Here is a 22770-nt window from a genome sequence, read left to right as displayed (position 1 = left end):
ACTAATTGTAATATGTGAAAGTAATTTGCTGGTTGTATAAGCTGCTGTAAGTAAGGTTTTCTGTTACTTGCAGCTGAACACATTCTCAACATTGAAGAAATTATTCCTTGAGTGTCTGGCCTCGGAACCTTGGTGCCATTATTGACTGCCTCTTCCCAAACTGAGCCCTGCCATTTATCCACATTGCTATCTGTCCCAGGCACTCCTGCCTCTTCAGTCTCATTCTTGACACCACAGTGCAATCCCTCATTATATAGTTCCTACATAGAGTTAGAGATGTCACTTTCCTCTTCAAACCTTTTAAAACAATTCTCCACTTCTAATCAAATGAAGAGCAAATGACCTAACCTGGCAAGTAATTCAAAGTCCTCTACAGTTTGTTCATAACTTACCTTTCTAGACTAAACTGTCCCCCTTCACACACATATACTTTTTATCCCATTCACATTGATTTTCTTTTTTTAAAATATGTTTTTATTGATTTTAGAGAGAGGAAAGGAGAGAGAGGTAGAAACATCAATGATGATCAGTTGCCTCTTGCAAGAGCCCCCTACTGGGGATTGAACCTGCAATTCAGTCATGTGCCCTTATTGGGACTCTAACCAACAACCCCTTGTTGCATTAGACAATGCTCAACCAACTCAGCAACACCAGCCAGGCTCACATCAAGGTTTTAAGAGTCTCCCTATGTTACTCCCCCACATCTTACACTACACCTCTGTCTCTGTCTGGGATACTTTGCACTGTGGAAAGTATCTCCATTGCACTGTGGAAAGCCAGTCCATATTTTAAAAGCCAGGTGATATATTACACTGCCCTGGTCACTTTCTCTGATTCCTCTCTAGCAAAAGTGCTCTCTCCCTTCCTGTAGCTCTCTTGTCATGCACAAATTTTACTAAGGCCCAGAAATATATAGCAAGCATTATGCAAGGTATTAGGAACAATGAGTAGGACACAGTCCTGGCCATTGGTATGTGGAGGAGACATAAAAAGATAATTTCAATAAACAAAGATCAATTAGCATAACCTGGAGAGTCAGATTTTGAGAAGGTGATGCCTGAGGCAAAATGAAGAATTAGTGAGCAAGTAAAGAAGCAGGCAAGTTCTTTCCAGACAGAAGAAACAGTATGAGCAAAAGTAAATAGACGAGCAACACCATGAAGGGTTTAATTAACTGTTAGCACTTGGCAGTTGCTTAAGTTTCCTTTCAGTCAAGGATCAAGCTTTGTAGAGATGAAGAACAATTGGATGGGAGAAAATGTCCTCAGGTTTATTTTGGTGGCAAATATTTTCTTTTTCTTATGACAAAGCTATTAGTAATGTTTAATTTAATTTAAAAAAAAAGAAAAGAAAACACAAAATGACCAGTACTTGTAATTTGGTAAAATTGTCAATCTCCGGTGGATATTTGTAATAATAAAAATATACACAAATATGTTAATTCTTATTTACTAAACTGAGATGATAGTATACGTATAATAATGATGAGATAATGTGGATCAATTCTTATATTGTAAGAAAAAAATGAGTTAATTCATCAAGATTTCACAAACTGTTGTAACAAATCAGGTCTAAAACCTCAGCTGGTTAGCACAATGGAAGTGTGTCTAGTGTATTTAACAGGCCAATGCCAGCCTTTCTTCTTGAATGGTTCTCCTCCAGGTAGTGATTTGGAGATCCCTCTCACTCTATATTGGGGCTCCATCTTCCTCAATACAGTTCCCAGGATCACCTTTTCACTATTCTCTCCGGTTTGAAAATAAAACATAGGAATCTTGTGTAGATGGTCACTTCTACATACCACATCATTTCTGCTCACATTGCTTTAGTTGCAACTTCCTAAGTGTAAGGACAGTTTGTGTATGTGATTGCATCCTGAGTCCTAGAGACATAACAGGTTGGGACATGTGGGGCAATTAATGGGTAAATTAATTTATCTCAGTGGACAGGTGATGCGTCTGTGCTAAAACTTGAGGTTAATATATTGTATTAAAAGAACAAAACTATATATTATACTTATATCTCTTTTATCCTCTAAAGCCATTTAATTTTATTCATTTATTGATTCACTCCTTAAATTCAACTAACATCCACTAAGCACTTAATATAACCGAGGCATAGTATCAGGAGTAATTGCAAAGAGACACATATCAGAGGTATTGATATGGAATAATTTGTCTCTCCATCTGCTAGAGTGCTTGTTCCAAAGTTGTTTCTCACCAACTTTGTTCATTTGTGGAATTAATTATTCTATAATTGGTCAATCCACCACTACAAAATGCACTGTTATAGGACGCAATGATTAGCACAGAGGTGACATAGCTTGACAATATTTTATATTGTATTGGTCTATTTAAATTTCAAAAAGCTGCCCTGGGTGTATTTTGGCTATTTGTTGAAGAGATAAAAACCTCATAAACAGATTTGCTTCCACTGTTCATTAATTCCTCAGCTAAATACGAAAACACCTAGGACAGTGCCAATACCAAAGGAACACTCAATTATATGCTATTTAATGAGGGTGATGACAATAAAAGTTACAAGTCTGGAAAATGAATAGCAATGCTATGATCCCATTTTAACAATCTGGTTGGTTCTTTAAAATTTCTACATTTAGGAATTGGGATTTTTCTTCTTTTTTTCCTAAAGATTATTTTCTAAAGGAATCAGAATTGTGGCTATCTACTATGGCAGTTATAATTCTCTTGTTGGTAATAGGTTCTTTCTGAAAGAACTACTGTATGAGTGTTAGTGAGGTAACCATAAAGTAAAAAAAAAATTAAAAACGAAATGTCATGAAAATAATGAATCAGCAAGAAATATTACTTATAACTATGGCACAATAAATTTATGCTTTGGCATACTCTCCTGAATGATATAAATATAGAACAATAATAGGTACAATCTAAATGAAATAGTCAGTAGGATATCTTTAACTTCATGAGTAAGATAGACAATTCTGTGAACGCAAAGATTGCTGAAAACTAAAAGCTGTAAGAATGGCAGCAGTGGCAGCTATAAGGTTGGTTCCTGCCAGGAAACAAGCCTGAGTGTTATATACCGGATGGCATAGGAAGGTAAAGACCTACACTGAAAGCCAGGGGTTAGGATGATCCTGAACAATATACAAGGAAGGTTGGATAACTGCCACTGCAGGAGTCCATGACTTCATAGGAAACTCAGGGCCTGCATGGGCCAGAAGACAAAGATGAATTCTGATAACAAGAAAGTGGGACAAAACAGCATTTATCTGTGAATAGGTTTATAAGTATCCCAATATCACTGCAGAGGATCCTGAAACCTAGTTCTTGCCTGGGGGCTATGAACAATCAGGTGGAGGAAACATCCAAACTTTGAGATGAGAAAAAGCAGACAAAATTCAAAACATAGTTCTGCACTTAAAATAAAATGAGTTTTTAAGCCAAAATTTCAAGTATCTGAAAAAATTACTAAGATGTAATATCACAGATTAATCATAGGTACATATTTAATTTCAGATATGGCTTTTTTCATTTGCAGGATTTAAAAATATATTAAATAAAATTTTAATGCTCAAAGTGATAAAAGACATAATTCCTTAATTCCTTAAAAGAAATGATTATTTATATATAAAATAATACTTCTGTTCCTTAAAAAGAAGTAAAGGTCATGGAACAAAAACAAAAATTGTATAAGAACTTAAAAATAGTATTTGTATATTAAAGATGAAAAGCATAGTTTTTGAAATTAAATATATATATATATACACATATATATATTAGTATAGAACTATGTGCCAGAGTATTCATGAATTGAAAAATTTACCCAAAATTCAGAACAATTAAAATAGAAATATAAAGGAGTAATCAATTCCTATGGGGAAGAGAATAGATCAAGATGTTACAGAACATTTTTATTAGATTTGCAGAAAGAGTGTGATAGTTATGTGTCAACTGTTAAGCTACAGTATCCAGTTATTTGATCAAATAGCAGTTTGGATATTGCTGTGCAGTTATTTTGTTAATGTGATAACATTCATGATCAGATTACTTTAGGTAAAGCATTTTACTTCCATAATAGGGTAGGCTTCTTCCAGTCAGTTGAAGGCCTTTAAAAGAAAAATGTTTCCCAGAAAAGAAGGAATTCTGTCTCAAGATTGCAACAAAAAATTCTACCTGAGTTTCCAAACTATTTTCCTATCATGTGGATTTCAGACTCAGGAGTACAACAGCAACTCTTACCTGAATTTCCAGCCTCCCACCTGCCCTACACATTTCTGACTTGCCAGCCCCCACAATTGCATTAGCTAATTCCTTCAACAAATTTCTTCTCTCTCTTTATATATACTATTGACTCTGCTTCTCTGAAGAACCACAATTGAAACAAATAGAATGGAGAAGATGGAATGAGACCCATGTTTGATAACTATGTAGAGCAGAAATCAATGAAATCAATAGAAAAAATTAACAAAACAACAAGTTTTATGAAAGATCAATACACTCAATAAGCTTCTCTCTAGGCAAGCAAACTAAGGAAAAAAGTAAAAAGACATGAGTTACTCATATCAGAGTTAAGGACGGGTCATCATTACAAATCCCATGATATCAAAAGGATAAAAAGGAACATTATGAATAATTCTATGCCCACAAATTTGATAGGCTATATAAAATGGACCAATTCCTTGAAACATACAATCTGCCAAAAATCACAAGAGAAGAAATGGAAAATCTGAATAGGCCTATAACTATTAAGGAAATTGAATTGATAATTAATAACTTCCCAGAACAGAAAACAGTAAGCCCAGAGATAAGGTGTTCACTGCTGAATTCTACCAAACTTTTAAGGAAGAAATTATACCAATCATCTGCAATCTCTTCTAAAAGATGGAAGCAGAGGGAATACCTCCTAACTCACGTGTAGGGCCAGCATTACCCTACTAACTAAAACAAGACATTGAAACTCTGGATATTTTCATAACTTGCCCAATGCCACATGGCTAATAAGTGAAAGAGCCAGAATTTGAACTTGAATCAATCCAGTTTCAAACTCCATGTTCTACACCACAGTCAGATTTGGCATCTCCATGCATTCATTGCTCTTCTCACACTTTGCCTTTCTAATTGTCTGAGCCTAGAGCTGAACCATTATTTTATTTATTTTTTTTTACTTCTCTTGATCAGGTTTTTAACCAAAACTTGAAAACCTAACTGTGGCAATCTGTATTTCTTTTTATTTATTTATTAGAGGCCCAGTGCATGAAATTTGTGCATGGGGTGGGTGGGGGTAGGTCCCTCAGCCTGGCCTGTACCCTCTCACAATCCAGGACCCCTCAGGGGAGGTTCCACGACTGTTGGACATCCCTCTCACAATCCAGGAACGCTGGCTCCTAACCGCTCGCCTGCCTGCCTACCTGATCGCCCCTAACCACACTGACTGCCTGGTCACCCTAACCATACTGCTTGCCTGCCTGATCTCCCCTAACCACTCTGCCTGACTGCCCCTAACCACACTGCCTGCCTGATCGCCCCTAACCACTCTGCCTGACTGCCTGATTGCCCCTAACTGCTTCTGCCTACCAGCCTGATCGCCCCCTAACAGCTCCCCTGCCAGCCTGATTGACACAAACTGCTCCCCTGCTGGCCTGGTCACCCCAACTTCCCTCCCCTGCCAGCCTGATCACCCTCAACTGTCCTTCCCTGCTGGCCTGTTTGCCCCCAACTGCCCTCCCCTCCCAACCTGATCACCCACAACTGCCCTCTCCTGCCGGCCATCTTGTGGCAGCCATCTTGTGATGACATGAGGAGGGTCATCTTGTGATGACGTGAGGGTGACCACCTTGTGGTTGCCATCTTGTGATAATGTTGCATGAGGATGTGACGCCACCTAGGCTTTTATTATATAGGATAATAATCTAAATATCACATCTCATTGCCATTTTCTTGTTTATAATTTATTGCAATTATATTAAAATAAAGTAGCTCAACAACATTATATCTCATCAGAACACACATTCATTGGTAAGATTTTGCTTTCCTGGAATTTTCCTTAAGACATAATCTTCAAAAACCTGCTTGTACTGCACACCTACTAGAATTACCTGAATGTCTTAAAAAGAAAATTGACAATATCAAGTATTGGTGAAGATGCCTAACAAGTGCAATTCTCACAAACTGCTGGTGGGGACGTAAAATGGCACAACCACATTGGAAAACAGTTTGACGGTTTCTTATAAAGTTGAATATGCATTCACCTTATGGCCCAGAATCCCACTACTAGGTATTTACCCAAGGGAAATAAAAACATGTGTCCACACAAAAACATGCAGGCCGACACTTAGAGTTTAGTAATTATTCATAGTTGCCCCCAAACAGAAGCAACCCAAATGCTCATGAATCAATAAGTAGTATATCCATGTAATGAAATCCTATTCAGCAATAAAATTGCACTACCGATACATTTGGTAACAGAAATAAATTTCAACTGCATAATGTTAAGCTAAGACAAATTTAAAAAATTATATAAGAACATTTATATGAGATTCTGAAAAAGAAAAACTAATATAACAAAATATACATTGTGATTTCTTGGGGTATGATTAGGGGTAGGAGATTGTCTGAAAAAGGGCATAGGAGAAGGTTTAGTGAGTTAGGGGAATTAGGGAGAGGCTGGTAAAAGACTATAAACTTTCAGTTATAAGATGAATAAGGTCTGAGGATCAAAGGTATAGCATGATAGCAATAATACTGAATTATATCATTGAAATTTACTAAGAGAGTAGAACTCAAATATGTTCTCATAAAAATAAATAAATTGGTAAATATGTGAGATAATGAATGTATTAAATCAATTATACATAGATCAAATTAATACATTATATGCATAAATATCCTAAAATTTGACTTGTCAATTATACATCAACTAGAGGCCCAGTGCACAAAATTTGTGCATGGCCGGGGGAGGATCCCCTCAGCCCAGCCTGCACCGTCTCCAATCCAGGACCCTTCAGGATATGTGCAACCTCCCTCTCACAATCCTGGACCGCTGGCTACTAACAGCTCACCTGCCATCCTGCCTGATTGCCCCTAACTGTCCCCTTGTCAACCTGATCACCCCTAACCACCTCTGCCTGCTGGCCTGATCGCCCCTCACTGTCCCCCCTGCTGACTTGATCTTCCCACACAGCCTGCTGCTCGGTCGTTTGGTTGCCCCTCACTAACCCCCCTGACAGCCTGGTCGCCCCATGCAGCATTATCGATTGTCTGTTTGGTTGTTTCGGTTGTGACGGTGGCTTAGGCTTTTATACAGATGGATAAATCAGAGAAAAATTTGCTGTGCACAATATTGAGGAACAAGACATCCCTTGGTTAGACATTGGCAGGTGAAGTGGTGTGGGACTAACATGGTGCCTCTTTGTAATTAAAATCTTCCTTGGAAATTAAATTCAATTTAAAATTTTGACATGAAAATCTTGACTGCACTATGAAATACATTAGCCTTTAGAATTATTTTGGGTAAATATCTACACTAACATAATGGAATAACTTAAAGAGAGGAATGTATGCCCATATATGTCTTAGTGAATAACTGGGCCAAAGGAAAACATATTTATCACATAAGATCATAGATTCTTAATAAAATGAATATTTCCTTTTTTGTCTCATAAGCTTTTGAGGCTTTACCTCTGGAAAATTTGTAATTTATGCCAAAAAGGTAAAAATAATACTTTTGTTTTCATGAGTTCGTTTCTTTTTTTTTTTTTTAATAAAGGAATTACAGTACCAATGTGAAATTTGCTACTTCAGCATTGCTGTCATTATGATAAATAAGGATACGCTTATTTGCTCTATTGATTGGTAGAAAAAAATAAAGGACATTAATACTATGATATTAACATGGCCACTTGCCACTTTTGTATTCATGGACCCATCCTGCAAGATCTCAAGAAAAAGAGGCCTTGCAACTGACCACCTAGGTTGAATAATGACCTAAGTACTAAAAAATGGTTATTTCATTCTAATGTATTCTCTTTTCTCATTTGTTGTATCTGTCTAGAACCTCAATTTTATTATTAAAGTTGGAATGGTAACTGATAATTACATTAGGTAAATATCTCCTGAGGTTAAACATCACTTCAAGAACTAATGTCTCTTTCAGATAATTTTAGAGTTCATACTATCAGTATCTCAACTCCTTATATTGAAAAATGTACTGAAGAGTTTTAAAGCTGTGTCCATTTGAGCTTATAGGTATGTATGATTATGTTTCTAGGCATCTACGGTTTCAATCAATAGAGGGGTTCCCGTTTCTTCAGTAAATTATTCATTTTTTTCTACATACTAGAACGCTGTATGCATTCTCGATATTTTCATCAGATCTATTTTTTTCAGTTCATTATTTTTCTGTATTTTAGATCTACTATAAACTAGCCAGTGAGATTTTAATTTTATTGATTACAATTTTTGTTATTGTGTGTGTCTGTTCTTTTTGAAAATAATTTTGGTCTTTTTATAAGTAGATTGTTTCTCCTCATACTACAATACTTTATGTCTTTGCCATTTAACATTTATTATAATCTCCATCTAATATTTACATATATGAGGTTCTTGAGGTATAATCATGTTGCTTCTTATGTGAGATTAATTTTACCTAACTGAGGTTTGGGGTGAATGTCTTTCCCTTATGAAAAGTTTTCACTTGCTTCTACCAATTAATTCAGAGCTATTTTCAGCCTGGGACCACTTTTTAATGTTAATTTCCAGCCCAAGATTTTTTCTAACTTGCAGATATCAAGTTAGAGCAAGATTGGAAGCCCAAATCTTTTTGATATTAGGTCTAAGACCACCTATTCTCAAGATAGACCATTTTATTTCCACTAAGAAACTGAGCCAAGAAAGTCATGTTTTCCTATTGCCTTAATCTGTTTCACTGAGGGGCATCTTTTCTATTCTACCTTTTCATTGAGAATATAATCATCAAAACTAAGGATTTGGGGAAAGATCTAAATGCCAACTCTATTTCAGGTAGGACCAAGAACTCATCTTTTGTTACCCATAGCCATTAAAATTCTAAATTCTTGGTAATCAAGGCCAGAAATCTTCCCATGAAAACCTATTTATCAATCCATTTTGCTACTCTGCTTTCAATTTTTTATCCTAGAAGATTTCCCTTAATTTCATGTGAGCTTACTTAATATAAATCTTAACAAATGATATATTTATTCAAAGGTTTTCTTTGCTTTGTTATTGGAGTTTTATCAAATCATATAGTATAAACATAATCACATCAATATAAACATATCTAGTCATAAACAAAATATTTATTAGGAATATTCTAATGCTCTTATATATTTAGCTTCTCATAACTTGGTATCCTTATCATTCATCTCATCTCCTAAAACATCATGCTTTCTGGCTCCATCATTATTCTATGGTAGTGTAGTTTTCTTCCCTCTTTTCCCCTTAGATAAACTCTATTCCATTAAAAATGTAGCATCTATAGATACTTTAGCTGCAACTATAGACATAATAAAAGGGGTATGATTTTAATACACATATAATGAATATTGAACTTCTTCATTAACACTCTACACTAGAGTAATTGAAAATCATGGCACTGTTTTTAAATATTTTACTTTCTTCACCTGAAATTCAGAGAAGTTATAACACAACTTCTCTGTAGTGCTTCAACATGTCTCTTGAAATTTTTAGAAGTGCCACCCAAATTATTAATGCTAACTATATTATTGCTGAAAGAAAAACTAAGAACACCTTGAATATCAAGTTCCTGATGCTTTAAATGACATGACATAGTCCATTTTTGGTAATTGCTATTGAAACCAAATTGGTCAAAGTATTTATTCCAAGACTGCCATGATGGTATTTTCAGTTTTCAGCCATATTTCATTATCTTATTAGCCATTAACACAGCTATTTGAACAGCAGTATATATACCATGCTAATGATCGTTGAGATTCAGAGACAAGAAAAGCCCATTGAGATTCACAGACATACTCTGCTGTAAAATAGTATGAGTAGTTAAGAGAAGTAAAAATTGTAGTGTGAGAGGAATGTGAGTGAAGGTAACAGGTGGAGGCTCAGTAGGCACTTCTGTGTCAGAGTTCAGCAACATGAACAATAATCAACAGTCCTTGTATTGCACAGACAAAGCCAATCTGAGTATCGGCATCACATAGTAGAAATTTAGCTTGGATTTCAGATTTTGAAAAGAATAGGTAAATAGGAAAGAAGCAGTACCATTATTTCTAAGTCATAATTATCACTTGCAAGGGACTTAAGAGAAGTAGTAAATAAAGTAGTAAAAAAAAAAAATTCAAACACAATTGAATTGAAGTCAATCTGGCAAGAGACTGGTTGAAAGTTTTGGTGGCCAATCCACACTGTAAGGTTAGTTTTTGTATTCCCTTTGTTAAAGGCCACACTGATTACAAAAACTAAAATAAAACCGAATAATTAGCTGTGTGTCAACAGAAGTGGAAAGATGAAGGGACAAAAGGCAAGGCTATGTAGATACAGAAAAATGCATGAGAAGGACCCAGGGAAGTTAATCAGGTAAGACACTGGATAAGTAGTGTTTGTTAGTCTTGTTGGATTTATGCATAATCATAACACACATTTTATTTTATTTTATTTTTGTAAAATATTTTTATTGATTTCAGAGAAGAAGGGAGAGGGAAAGAGAGATAGAAACATCAATGATGAGAGAAATCATTGATGGGCTGCCTCCTGCATGCCCCACACTGGGGATCGAACCCACAATTCAGGCACGTGCCCTTGACCGGAATCTAACCTGGGACCTTTCAGCCCACAGGCCGATGCTCTATCCACTGAGCAAAACCGGCTAGGGCATAACACACATTTTAGTATATGATGTTAGCTTACTCCATTTTCATCTGCTTACTATTGAAAGAGGAAATTTTTATTAATCCATATTTATGATAAGTATGCTAAGCAAACAGTGTAGATGAATTAGCTTATAGAGTAAAATATGATTTCAATAATAGCTACAGCTAGTTCTTATATGTTAAAAAATATAGTTAGGATTATTAGATAATAACTCTTAATAAATTGAATGTGTTTTTATTAACAATTCCTCAAGTTTTTAATTAGTACTATTTTTGGAGACTGGTTTTATGTTTCAGGCATTTATGTTAGAAAAAAATCCTTTTCATTATACTGCACAACCACTGCTTTTCAAGAAACTGCCACAATTATCTTTGCTTCTTGTAATTGTTTTAAATTTATATATGAAGCTAAAGTTGTATAATGGAACCTCAGTTTGTAGAGTTATACCCAGAAAACTCTGGAAAGTCTTTCATCCCAGAGATGTAAGTAAATAATTAGTGACCAATTTGAAAACAAATGAAGGCATTGGCTCTGCATTTATTTAAATAGCATTTTTTAAAATTTATTTTAAAAAAATTTTCTGCATCGCATACCCAAAGTGTCCTTCTCAATGGGAAACATAAATCTCTTTATCTACACAAACCATTGTTGCACTTTTTCCCCTTTTACCATTAATTCTGAGCTAAAATTACCATGTGAATTAGATTAATAATCATCTAGAAAAATATTGACATTTATATTATTAGTCAAAGCTTCATTTTTATTCACAGTGTTCTTGCTAGGAAGGAACTATGCAGGCAGACCTATGACGTGATATAACTTGGGAATAAAATTTCTCTAAATTCTATTTTTTTTTATCTTTCCCTTTCACATTTAGAGTGCCCAGAAATCACTATCTGCTAGGCTCTTAGCTACCTTTAGTTCTTTACTGTCCACTCAAAACTACTACTGTTCTGTCTCTGTGAATGCCTCTGTGACTCACACAAAGAATGTTTATACTTAAAAAAGTGACACCTTTATTATATGTGACTTTTAATGTTACACATTCAAAATCAAATACCAGATCTTGATTATTTTTTATGTTTAATAGAAGTGATAGATGTGTAGGAAATGCCAAAGAAAATGCCCCACATGGTATTTCTATTTAGTTTTGGAGTCTGTTATTTATTGGTTTTAGTACTAAAGGATAATAATTGTAGACAATTGTATTATTCTACCTAATTATTTTCTATGAAAGGTTATATTTTATGAGACAGTTTGTTCTGATTTGAAGCATATTGCACAAAATAACCTCAAGAACCCAAGTTAGTAAGTTGAAAGACTGTCTGTTTCTATTTTATATCACTGCAAAAGAATACTTCTAAAAGAATAAGGATTGAACTTGTCTTTGGACTTTAAAATAAGCTACTATGCTTCAGTTGAATGGTTTGAGGCACAGTGAATTAAGCTTAATAAAGTCTTTCAAATCCTCAGTGTAAAAGTAATGAGTGTGCAGGAACATTCTAGTGAAGGGCAAATTTACGTTTGCAACAACAAGCTTTTCTTCCCTTTGTGGTTAGAAGTATTTTCAATTGTTAAGGTGAAAATAAAAATGCCAGGAAAAAAATCATGTTTAGCTTGGAAGTTTGGTGCTCTGGAAACCAGGGCACTGATTAGCAGGGTATCTTTTATCCTAAAGAATGTCACATGCCCACACATAGTGTATATGAGATGCATGAATTGCTTCTTCTTACATCCTCTCCTCCCCTGAGTGGGAAGGCGTAGGTGAGAGGGTCAAGTGTAATTAGGTCTTCCTGCAAAGCTCTCTTGGGGAGGTCTGGTAGAGCCCTCCCAGGTGGGATTTAAGGCTGACTGGCAGGGCTGACTGCTCGGAGATGTAGTAACAAGATTTTGGTCCTAATCAAAAGCAAATAAAATGTCACATCACAAAGGAATTATACTTGAGTGTCCCCTGTGATAAGTAGCACTCATTAATAAACTTGAAACTATGAAAGTAAAACGTATTAGTTGTCACCTTAAAAGGAGGATTCAAAACTTTTGTGAGAATGTTTGCAAAATCCTATTTGCCATTCCCAGCCTCTTCTGGCATACCTTATTACAACATGAAACTTTCAAGAAGAGAGGGCAGGAAAAACTACTTTTATTTGACTTGCAAGAATTTTGAGTGGAGACTTATTCCTATTCATACTTGATTCTAAAGTATTCATACAAACCCACTGCACTTTTTATGAAAGTTTTCCACTTTATGGATGACTCTCTTCTGGTGGGCATCAAATCATGGTGGGGAATATGTAAAGTATGTCTGCAAACAATTATTGACACAATCACATGTACCAATGAACATGTAAATAGTTGTGAATTACAAGTGACTTTTTAGCTATAAAAATGCCATTATCTAATTAGTGCTTATTTATAACTACTAAAATTTTGAATAAAGGCCTAATCATCACTTTGGTAATGTCTTCATTACCACAACCAAAATTTTTCACCCCTGAGAAGGAAAGGATCAGTTTGTCAATATTTTTCATTTTGCTTCTCCAGAACCCTCTAAATATAATCCATTTCATTTACTCTTCTTTGCTCTTTCTCTAGATACCTTCCTTCTTAAATTTAACAAATATTTCTCAGTTAGCAAATAAAATACTATATTTGACATTACAGGAAATAAAAAAAATAAAGAGGTATTTGCTCTATAATAATTTACATTAATTGGAGGGCACTTTATGTACATTCTTTTATCTCTCTGATAAAAAACAGCCATGCTTACCTTGTTCTTGCATTTGTTTTATTACAAACACCCACCTCTACATTTTTGTGTTTATCATTCATGCTCCCTTGAAATGGCCTAAACTCCTCTAAGTCATAGTCTTTCAAATGCCATCTCAAGTCTCACCCTCTCTGTGAATCTTTACTTGCACCAATCATATCTTCCTTTTTTCAACAAAAAGCGTTTTTAATACCACTCTGCTCTGCATTATTTTATCTTTTATGCATAGACCCTATCTTTATAAATTGATTATTAATTATTAACAAGTAACACTGATTTTTTTGACTTGCAAATTTTATATATATATACTAGAGGCCTGATGCACAAAATTTGTGCATGGGTAGGGTCTCTAGGTCTAGCCGGTGATCAGGGCCGATCTGTGGGGTGACTGGCAGGGCAATCGGGGGTCTCCTGTTGGGACCGACCTGCGCTGGTCTGGTCTGGTGCCTCCCACTCGCTGCCCCCCCCTTCCTATCCCCTGCTACTGTCGCCGCTGGTTGCCTCCCTCTGCAGGAGGTGGCCAGCAGGGTGATCGTGGGGGGGGGGGGGGGTGTGCTGGCACCCGCCTTGGCTGGCCTGGGGCCTGTGGGCTGGGGGCAGCTGCTGGCATCTGCCCCCTGGTGGTCGTTCCACTGTTTGATTGATTTGCATATTAGTCTTTTATTATATAGAAAATTATATATATATATATATATATATATATATATATATACATATATATATATATATATTTCAGAGAGGAAGGGAAAGGGAGAATCATTGATTGGCTGCCTCCTGCATGCCCCCAACTGGAGATTGAGCCTGCAACCCAGGCATGTGCCCTGACCGCAATCAAACCCAGGACACTTCAGTCTGTAGGCTGACACTCTATCCACTGAGCAAAACTGGCTAGGGCTGACTTGCAAATTTTTAACAATAGATGAGAATTAAACAATGGAAACTTGAATCACAGAATGCAGAAAGGATGTCATCTTAAATTATGTTTTCCCTTCCCTTCATGTTCCATTGGTAACAGAAATGCCTGGTCCACATATTTTAGATTCATTGTCATATATGTGGTGTTGTTTTATAGTTGTATACACAATTGTTTAAATGGATGCTTAATAAACAAATGTAAAATTTTAGCAACCTGTCACCAGGTGGTGACAAAGTCACAGTGGTCCACAGTTTCAGCCATCTCAACTGTAAGTCATACACACACTTGAATTCATAACAATATTACGCAATCGTATATGCATGTAATCTCAGATTATTTTCTTGACATTTTCTCTCCTAAATTCTGAAAGTACACAAGTAACCATGCACTCAGATTGGAAGACTTTCTTCGGTTCTCTGGCCATGTAAGACACACACTCATATATGTACCAATTTCTTCTCTCATTCAGCTCTCAGAGACCTGAACGTGTCAAAAGTTTGGCTTCCATTTTTTCTCTCAGTTAAAAATTACTGACACATTCTTGATTCTTGTGAAAACTTATCCTCTTTTCTTTAAATGTCAGAAGGAGAAAAGATAAAAAATACAATAAATCTCTATTCAAATTTTAAAATAATTTATAAATTTACATCTATTTTTTCACAATTTAAAGGAGGAATTTGGCTTCTGGTTTAAGGCCTCTTATTCTATGGTTTGGTCTCATTCTTTCAAACTTACCTACCACACTGAAATATTATATAAGCCAGTTAATATGCTCCAGTTGCTGTCCTCTAAACATATCCCACATTTTTCAGACTTTGTACCTTTGTAAGGGTGTATATTCCATGTTTTCTGTGCCAATCAGAATCTCACCATCATGTCAGGTACTGTCCAAATGTCACCATCTTCATAAAACTTTCCTGAAGTCCACCGCTCTTTGGGATCCTTTCCTCTCCTAAATGCTTTTATCAGTTTCTTCCTTCCTTCCTTCCTTCCTTCCTTCCTTCCTTCCTTCCTTCATTCCTTCCTTCCTTCCTTCCTTCCTTCCTTTCTTTCTTTCTTCTTTCTTTCTTTCTTTCTTCTTCTTTCTTTCTTTCTTTCTTCTTTCTTCCTTCCTTCCTTCCTTCCTTCCTTCCTTCCTTCCTTCCTTCCTTCCTTCCTTTCTTTCTTTCTTTCTTTCTTTCTTTCTTTCTTTCTTTCTTTCTTTCTCTCTCTCTTTCTTTCTTTCTTTCTTTTAAATAATACATTTGTGTTGTTTTTTTAAAAATATATATATGTATTTATTGATTTCAGAGAGGCAGGCAGAAGGAGATAGAGATAGAAACATCCATGATGAGAGAGAATCATTGATCAGCTGCCTCCTGCAAGTCCCCCACTGGGGATCAAGCCCAAAACCCAGGCATGTGCCCTTGACTGGAATCGAACCTGGGACCTTTCAGCTCACAGGCCAATGCTCTGTCCACTGAGCCAAACCGGCTAGGGCTTATGGCAACCAAGTATTGTACATATTTTCATAGCCTTGTTTTACTTCCTGTGGAACTTAGAGCATCATATAACATAGTCCAAGCTAATATCTCTTCTGGTAGATCTCCCTGTATCAGGCTTTGTCCTGTTCATCACACAAGAACTCAATGATCTAATATGAACAGAACACATTATATACATCATCACTTAGCTTTTGAATTGCCTTGGGTTATAGATACTCTGTTAAAAATGGACTTAAAAATTTTAGAAGAGAAATTAGAGAAGTCTTTATTATGTATACACACATGCACACAGTTTTAGCTATATCTGTTCGGATATAGGACACACATTTTGGACTATTTTAAGGTTTTTAAATGTTTCACACTAAGTGGGAAAACAGAGGCAAAAGAGATCTTGTTTTTTAGGTTTTAGACTAATCAGAATTTACTAATGGATTTTTTTAAAATGGAAATTTAGCAGATATTGTGTGACAGACCAGAGGATACACTGAAAGGGCATGAAGGGAAATTTGAGGTGGTGGGGAGCAAGGAATCACTAATGTGATAGATTAGATAGAAAAGTGGGGAAAAAAAGTTCATATGAATAAATTAGTGGCTGAATTAAATTATTGCATGTATGCTTAAGAAGCTTGAATTATATGTAGAAGACAAGTGGGTATAAGTAGAATGATTTAAAGAGAAAAATTATATTTATAAAGTGGGAGAAATGTGTGGCTTTATAGTAAAGCATTTTAAGTACATAAGAATGAAAGGGGAAAAAGTCATATGCAGTTATAAAAAATGAAGTTTCCTTAATAAAAATGTGAAAATCAAGCATAGAAAATGATTCATTGCTGAATGAAGGGCAAGCCACAGATCTCTAAAAGTCATCTCAGTATGTTGACCTTTGTAGATTGAAGAACAAATAGAAAATGCCAACAGGGCATCCACAATCAGCACAAAGGAAGGCAAAGTTATTAGAAGAGCCATAGATTTAAGCTACTATTGTGCAAAAAAAATCTTTAAAATGACAAGGACCATAATACTGGGAAAACAAAACTAGGAATGATTTTTAAAAATGGCTAAAATTATATGCATCTTCATTGTAAAATTCTTTAGAATTTAATCTAACAAATAGAATTTTTAGAATATATCTAATAAATATACATCTAAAATATATTTTTAAAAGTATTTTATTTCTAATAATATATTTAAGAATTTATTTTAGCAATTACATATTTACATTTATATATTAGGATAAGACTGATCTTTATTTTTATCACAATCTTTATCATAATCTTTGTGATTATGGTCAAACCTCTTATTTTTTTTTGTTTTTATTTTCTTTATCTGTAAAATATGAGTAGTACTGCCCACTGATTACAATACTTGGACGAGCTTGTCAACAAGTAAACCTTTGATAAATTTGATTCTATATTGTACTGCTTTGTAAATAATACCCCCTCACACTTAGTAAAGATAGTTTTTATTTGAATATTTAACAGTGTGTTAATTTTTCAATATACTGCTATAGTGCATGACTTTTGAAGTTTAGTTCAAGCTTAGAAACTAGGCTTTCTAAAAAATTAAAGGTCTGGTTCTTCAACAACCTTATTTCATCTCCTATAGATCTCTTTTACTCTCACCCTCCAAAACGGCCTTCACATCACCACACCCAACATTACCATTAGTTACTTAAGAGTAGAAATATTTTCTTTTTCAGGAACAAGGTAGTTTTAATTGAATAAAGAAGAATCCATCTAGGATACAAAATCAGCAAAGCAAATAAAAAAGAACAAGATTGCCCTAACCGGTTTGGCTCAGTGGATAGAGCATCAGCCTGCAGACTCAAGGGTCCTGGGTTGGATTCTGGTCAAGGGCATGTACCTTGGTTGTGGGCACATACCCAGTAGGAAGTGTGCAGGAGGCAGCTGATCGATGTTTCTCTCTCATCGATGTTTCTAACTCTCTATCTCTCTCCCTTCCTCTCTGTAAAAAATCAATAAAATATATTTTTTAAAAAAGAATAAGATCAACCAGGACATATTTTGGCTTTTAAGGTTTAGATGTAAGATGTTGTACCACAATGATTTATTTATTCTTGAAAACCTATGGTGTATGTGTGTGTGAATTCTTGTGAAAGCAACCATGTGATTATATAAAATTTAACTGCTTAAAAGCCCTAGAATGCAGCCTCATATATGAAAACCAATGAAACTGATGACATGCTTCATGGTTGTAATGGCTTCTCATGTGGCCCAAATAACTGATCCGTTAAAATTTGTTGAATCAAAACATAGCAGCTGGGCCCAGCTGCGGTGGCTCAGTAGTTGAGCATTGACATATAAACTGAGAGGTTACAGTTTGATTCCTGGTCAGGGCACATGCCCAGGTTGCAGGCTCAATCCCTGGGACATGCAGGAAGCAGCTGATCAATGATTCTCTCTCATATTGATGTTTCTATCTCCCCCCCCCCTCCCTTCTTCTCTGAAATCAATTTAAAAAATAAAAAAATATGTATTTTAAAAAATAATGATAAAATCCTTTATTATTTGTAAAATCCTACAGTCAGTTTTTTACAAATAATAATGTTACTATATTATAACTAGCAGAGTTAATTGAAAAAAATATTAGAGGTGTTCAATATTATGAGACTAAAGGAGTAAAACTATATGATCATATAATACATGTATGTAAAACTCTAATCACATTTTAAAATTTCTTAGCAATTACAGAATGAAAGGGAATTACTAGTACATTGATAATGATCAATACCAAAAATGTATACCAAACATTATGTTTACTAATGAAACATTAGAGACAATCTCTTTAAAAACTGGATAATAAAAAAAAAAGTCTGCTATCACTGTTGCTTTTCAACACTGTAGTTGAAAAATCTAGTCAGTGCTATAGGACAAGAAAAGTAATTAAAGTGATGATAAATTGAGAGGGCAGATGCAAAAGGCCAAGTTCTCTAAAGAGAAACATTAGGGAAATTGTTAGAATTAATAATTCTGAGAAAAGGGAAGAAATTAGGTTAGTTTATAGCCTGAAGAGAGTTTACAGAAATAAAAACAAGGAAAGGGAACCCAAACAGATCTCAGTAACTTCCTTGAGTTGAAGACATATAATTGGGAGCTCTGGTTGGCCATGGCAGCTAGAGACTGCAAGACTTAGTTGCAGATAGGAGAGAGCTGCAGAAGGAGCTCAAGTCATCATGCAGAGGATCAGCCTTATTTGATCTGATAAGTAGTAATCAGTGTAGGTTTGTAAGGAAAGAATCCTAGGATGGGATAAGTACCATCTGAAGGGAGTGGGATTTCACAAAAGTAGTTTACATTGGAGCACGATCAACATTTAAAATAACACACAATACATATGGAATATTGAGCAAAAAGAAAAAAAAGAGAGACAGAGAAAACTCACAATCACAGACAATAGTGTGATGATTGCAGCGGGGAAGGGTTTAGGAGGAGGTGGAGGAGGGTATAGGAAGAATAAATGGTGATCGAAAAAATTAACGTAAAAAAAATAAATAGGGAATCAGGTAGAGAGTGACTCAGTAGTGAGGAAAAATTAGCCTTAAAGTTTTCTCTGTTCATCTGATAAAGCTTAAAAGCCAACATCAAAAAGATCAAGCTCTATAGAAATAATTTACCAAATTGACAGGATAAAATTCAAGAATGTTTTTTTTAAAAAAAAAATACTTGACTAACCACAACTCAATAATGAAAAATCCACATCTGTCATCTCTTCAAAAATTAACATGCATGCAGAGAAGCAAAAATATATGACAAAGTGAAGAGAAAAATAAATCAAAACTAAACCAGACTTTTTCTGGTCTATCATGTAATGAGCTTGAAACCAATAATAAACATGTTTCCTTAGATTCATTAGAGAACTTAGCTCACTGGGTAAATTTTTGTTTCTAAATTGGAGAAACTGGGGAACACATAGGATTTCAGTTTACTAGAGCAGAAGTTCAGGAACAGAAGCTCACCTCAAGAGCCAGTACCAGATTCCTTTTACCCAGAACATCAAGTCCAGCTTTCTATAAAACAATTATAAGACATATTAAAGACAAAAGAACCCCATTTAAAGAGACAGAACAAACATCAGAACCAGGTTCAGATATGGCAGACATTAAAACTAAATAAGGTAAAAAAAAGAGTAGAAAACAAAACCAAATAAAAAAGAAACAACAGGAAGGAATAGAAAATGGCAATATACATGGTAAAATAAATTTTACTATATTAACAATTATTTTAAATGTGAATAGTCTAAATATACCAATTAAAAGACAGAGATTATCAGAGATCAGAGTGTATTAAAAAATTCCAGCTATATATTGTTAACAATAACACATTTTTTAATTAAATTAAATTAAATTAATTTATTTTCTTTATGGATTAAGGTATTACACATGTGTCCTTATCCCTCCATTGTCACTCCCCACCCAATCATGCCCTCATCCCCCCCAGTGTCTGTGTCCATTGGTTAGGCTTATATGCATGCATACAAGTCCTTTGGTTGATCTCTTCCCCTTACCCCCACCTCCCCTGCCTTCCCTCTGAGATTTGACGGTCTGATCGATGCTTCTCTGTCTCTGGATCTGTTTGTGCTCATCAGTTCATGTTGTTCATTATATTCCACAAATGAGCGAGTTCATGTGATATTTATCTTTCTCCAACTGCCTTATTTCACTTGGCATAATGCTCTCCAGGTCCATACATGCTGTTGCAAATGGTAGGAGTTCCTTCCTTTTTACAGCAGCATAGTATTCCATTGTGTTGATGTACCACCATTTTTTAATCCGCTCATTTGCTGATGGGCACTTAGGCTATTTCAAAATCTTAGCTATTGTAATTTGTGCTGCTATGAACATAGGGGTGCATATATCCTTTCTGATTGGTGTTTCTACATTTTTAATTAAAAGACAGATATAAAATAAAGGGAGAGACAGTTATATGCCATGCTAACAATAATAAAAAGAAAACTGAAATAGCTACATTATTTTCAGCAAAGCCAGAGCAAGAGAAATTCTCAGGAAGATGAAGGTTATTACATTGTGATAGTTTATCTTCAGGAAACTTAAAAATTTTTAATATGTATGTACTTAACAAGGGAACATCAAAATAAGTAAGGTAAAAATTGACAGTACTGCAAGAACTAGATGAACCCACTATTATAATCAGAGACTTCAACATGCCTCTATCAAGAACTGAAATATCTAGTAGGGAGAAAATGAGTAAGAACATAGTTGAACTCAACAATGCCATCAATCAACCAGATGTAATAGACATCTATGGACTACAACATTCAACAAGAGCAGAATACATTTTCTTCTCAAGCTCACATGAAACGTTAACTGATATAGACTACATCGTGGGACATAAAATGTACCTTAAAATATGTAAGAGTATATAAATCATAAAAATATGCTCTCAAATAAGAATGGAATTGAGCTAGAAACCAATAACAAAAAATAGCTGGAAATTCCAAAATATTTGAAGATTAAACAATACACTTATAATTAACCCACGGGTCAAAGAAATCTCAAGAGAAATCTAAAAATATTTCCAGCCAAATAGAAATGAAAATAAAATACCACATATGTTTGCTATTCCAGGAACAATCCTTAAAGGGAATTTATATCAGTGAATGTTTATATTAGAAAAGAAGAAAGATCAAAAAATTAATAATCTAAGATTGCCCCTTAAAAAACTAGAAAATATAGAGCACATTAAATGCAAAATAAGCAGAGTAAAGTAAATAATAAAGATTAACCAAGGTGTATATCAATGAAATTGAAAATAATCAATAGAGAAAAACAGTAAATCCAAAACCTGGCTCTTTAGAAAAAGCATTAAACTTGATAAACTGTGATAACTAAGGAGAAGGTAGAGAAGGCACAAATTACTAATATCAAAAGAAAATTTACCATCATAATTGAGCATTTGTAGATTAAAAAAATACTAGAGTAATATTATAAACAAGTCTATGGCCATAAATTGATAATCTAGATAAAAGAGACTAATTCCTTGAAAATATGTAATCTACAAAAACACACACTAGAAGATAAAGGCTATCAGAATAGGCTTTTATTTATTAAAAATAAATAATTTTTTAAAAAATAATTCTTTATTGTTGAAAGAATTACATATGTCCCTTTTTCCCCTTGATTGTCCCCCCCTCCAGCCCCAGGCCTTCCCCACCTTATTGCCTATGCCCAAGCATTATGCATATATGCATTCAAGGTCTTTGGTTGATTACCTCCCACCCACCCACCCTCCCCTGCCTTCCCTCTAAGATTCTGCTTTCTGTTCCATGCTTCCATGTCTCTGGATCCACTCAGTTCATCAGTTTATTTTGTTACTTACATTCTACATATGAATGCAATCATGTGATACTTGTATTTCTCTGACTGACTTATTTCACTTAGCATGATACTTTCCAGGTCCCTCCATGCTGTCTCAAAGGGTAAGAGATTCTTCGTTTTTACTGCAGCATAGTATCCCATGGTATAAATGTACCACAGCTTTTTTATCCACTCATCTATTGATGGGCACTTGGGCTGTTTCCAAATCTTAGCTATTGTAAATTGTGCTGCTATGAACATAGGAGTGCATGCATTCTTTCTGATTGGTGCTTTGGGTTTCTTAGGACATATTCCTAGAAATGGTATCACTGTATCAAATGATAGATTCATATTTTATTTGTTGAGGAAATTCCATACTACTTCCTATAATATTTACACCAGTCTGAAAAAAAGAGAAAATAAAACAA

This window comes from Myotis myotis, unplaced genomic scaffold (genome assembly GCF_014108235.1).
Source record: "Myotis myotis isolate mMyoMyo1 unplaced genomic scaffold, mMyoMyo1.p scaffold_m19_p_1, whole genome shotgun sequence".
Taxonomy (NCBI): Eukaryota; Metazoa; Chordata; class Mammalia; order Chiroptera; family Vespertilionidae; genus Myotis; species Myotis myotis.
The sequence above is the reverse complement of the archived record's forward strand: the minus strand, read 5'-3'. Positions refer to the sequence as shown.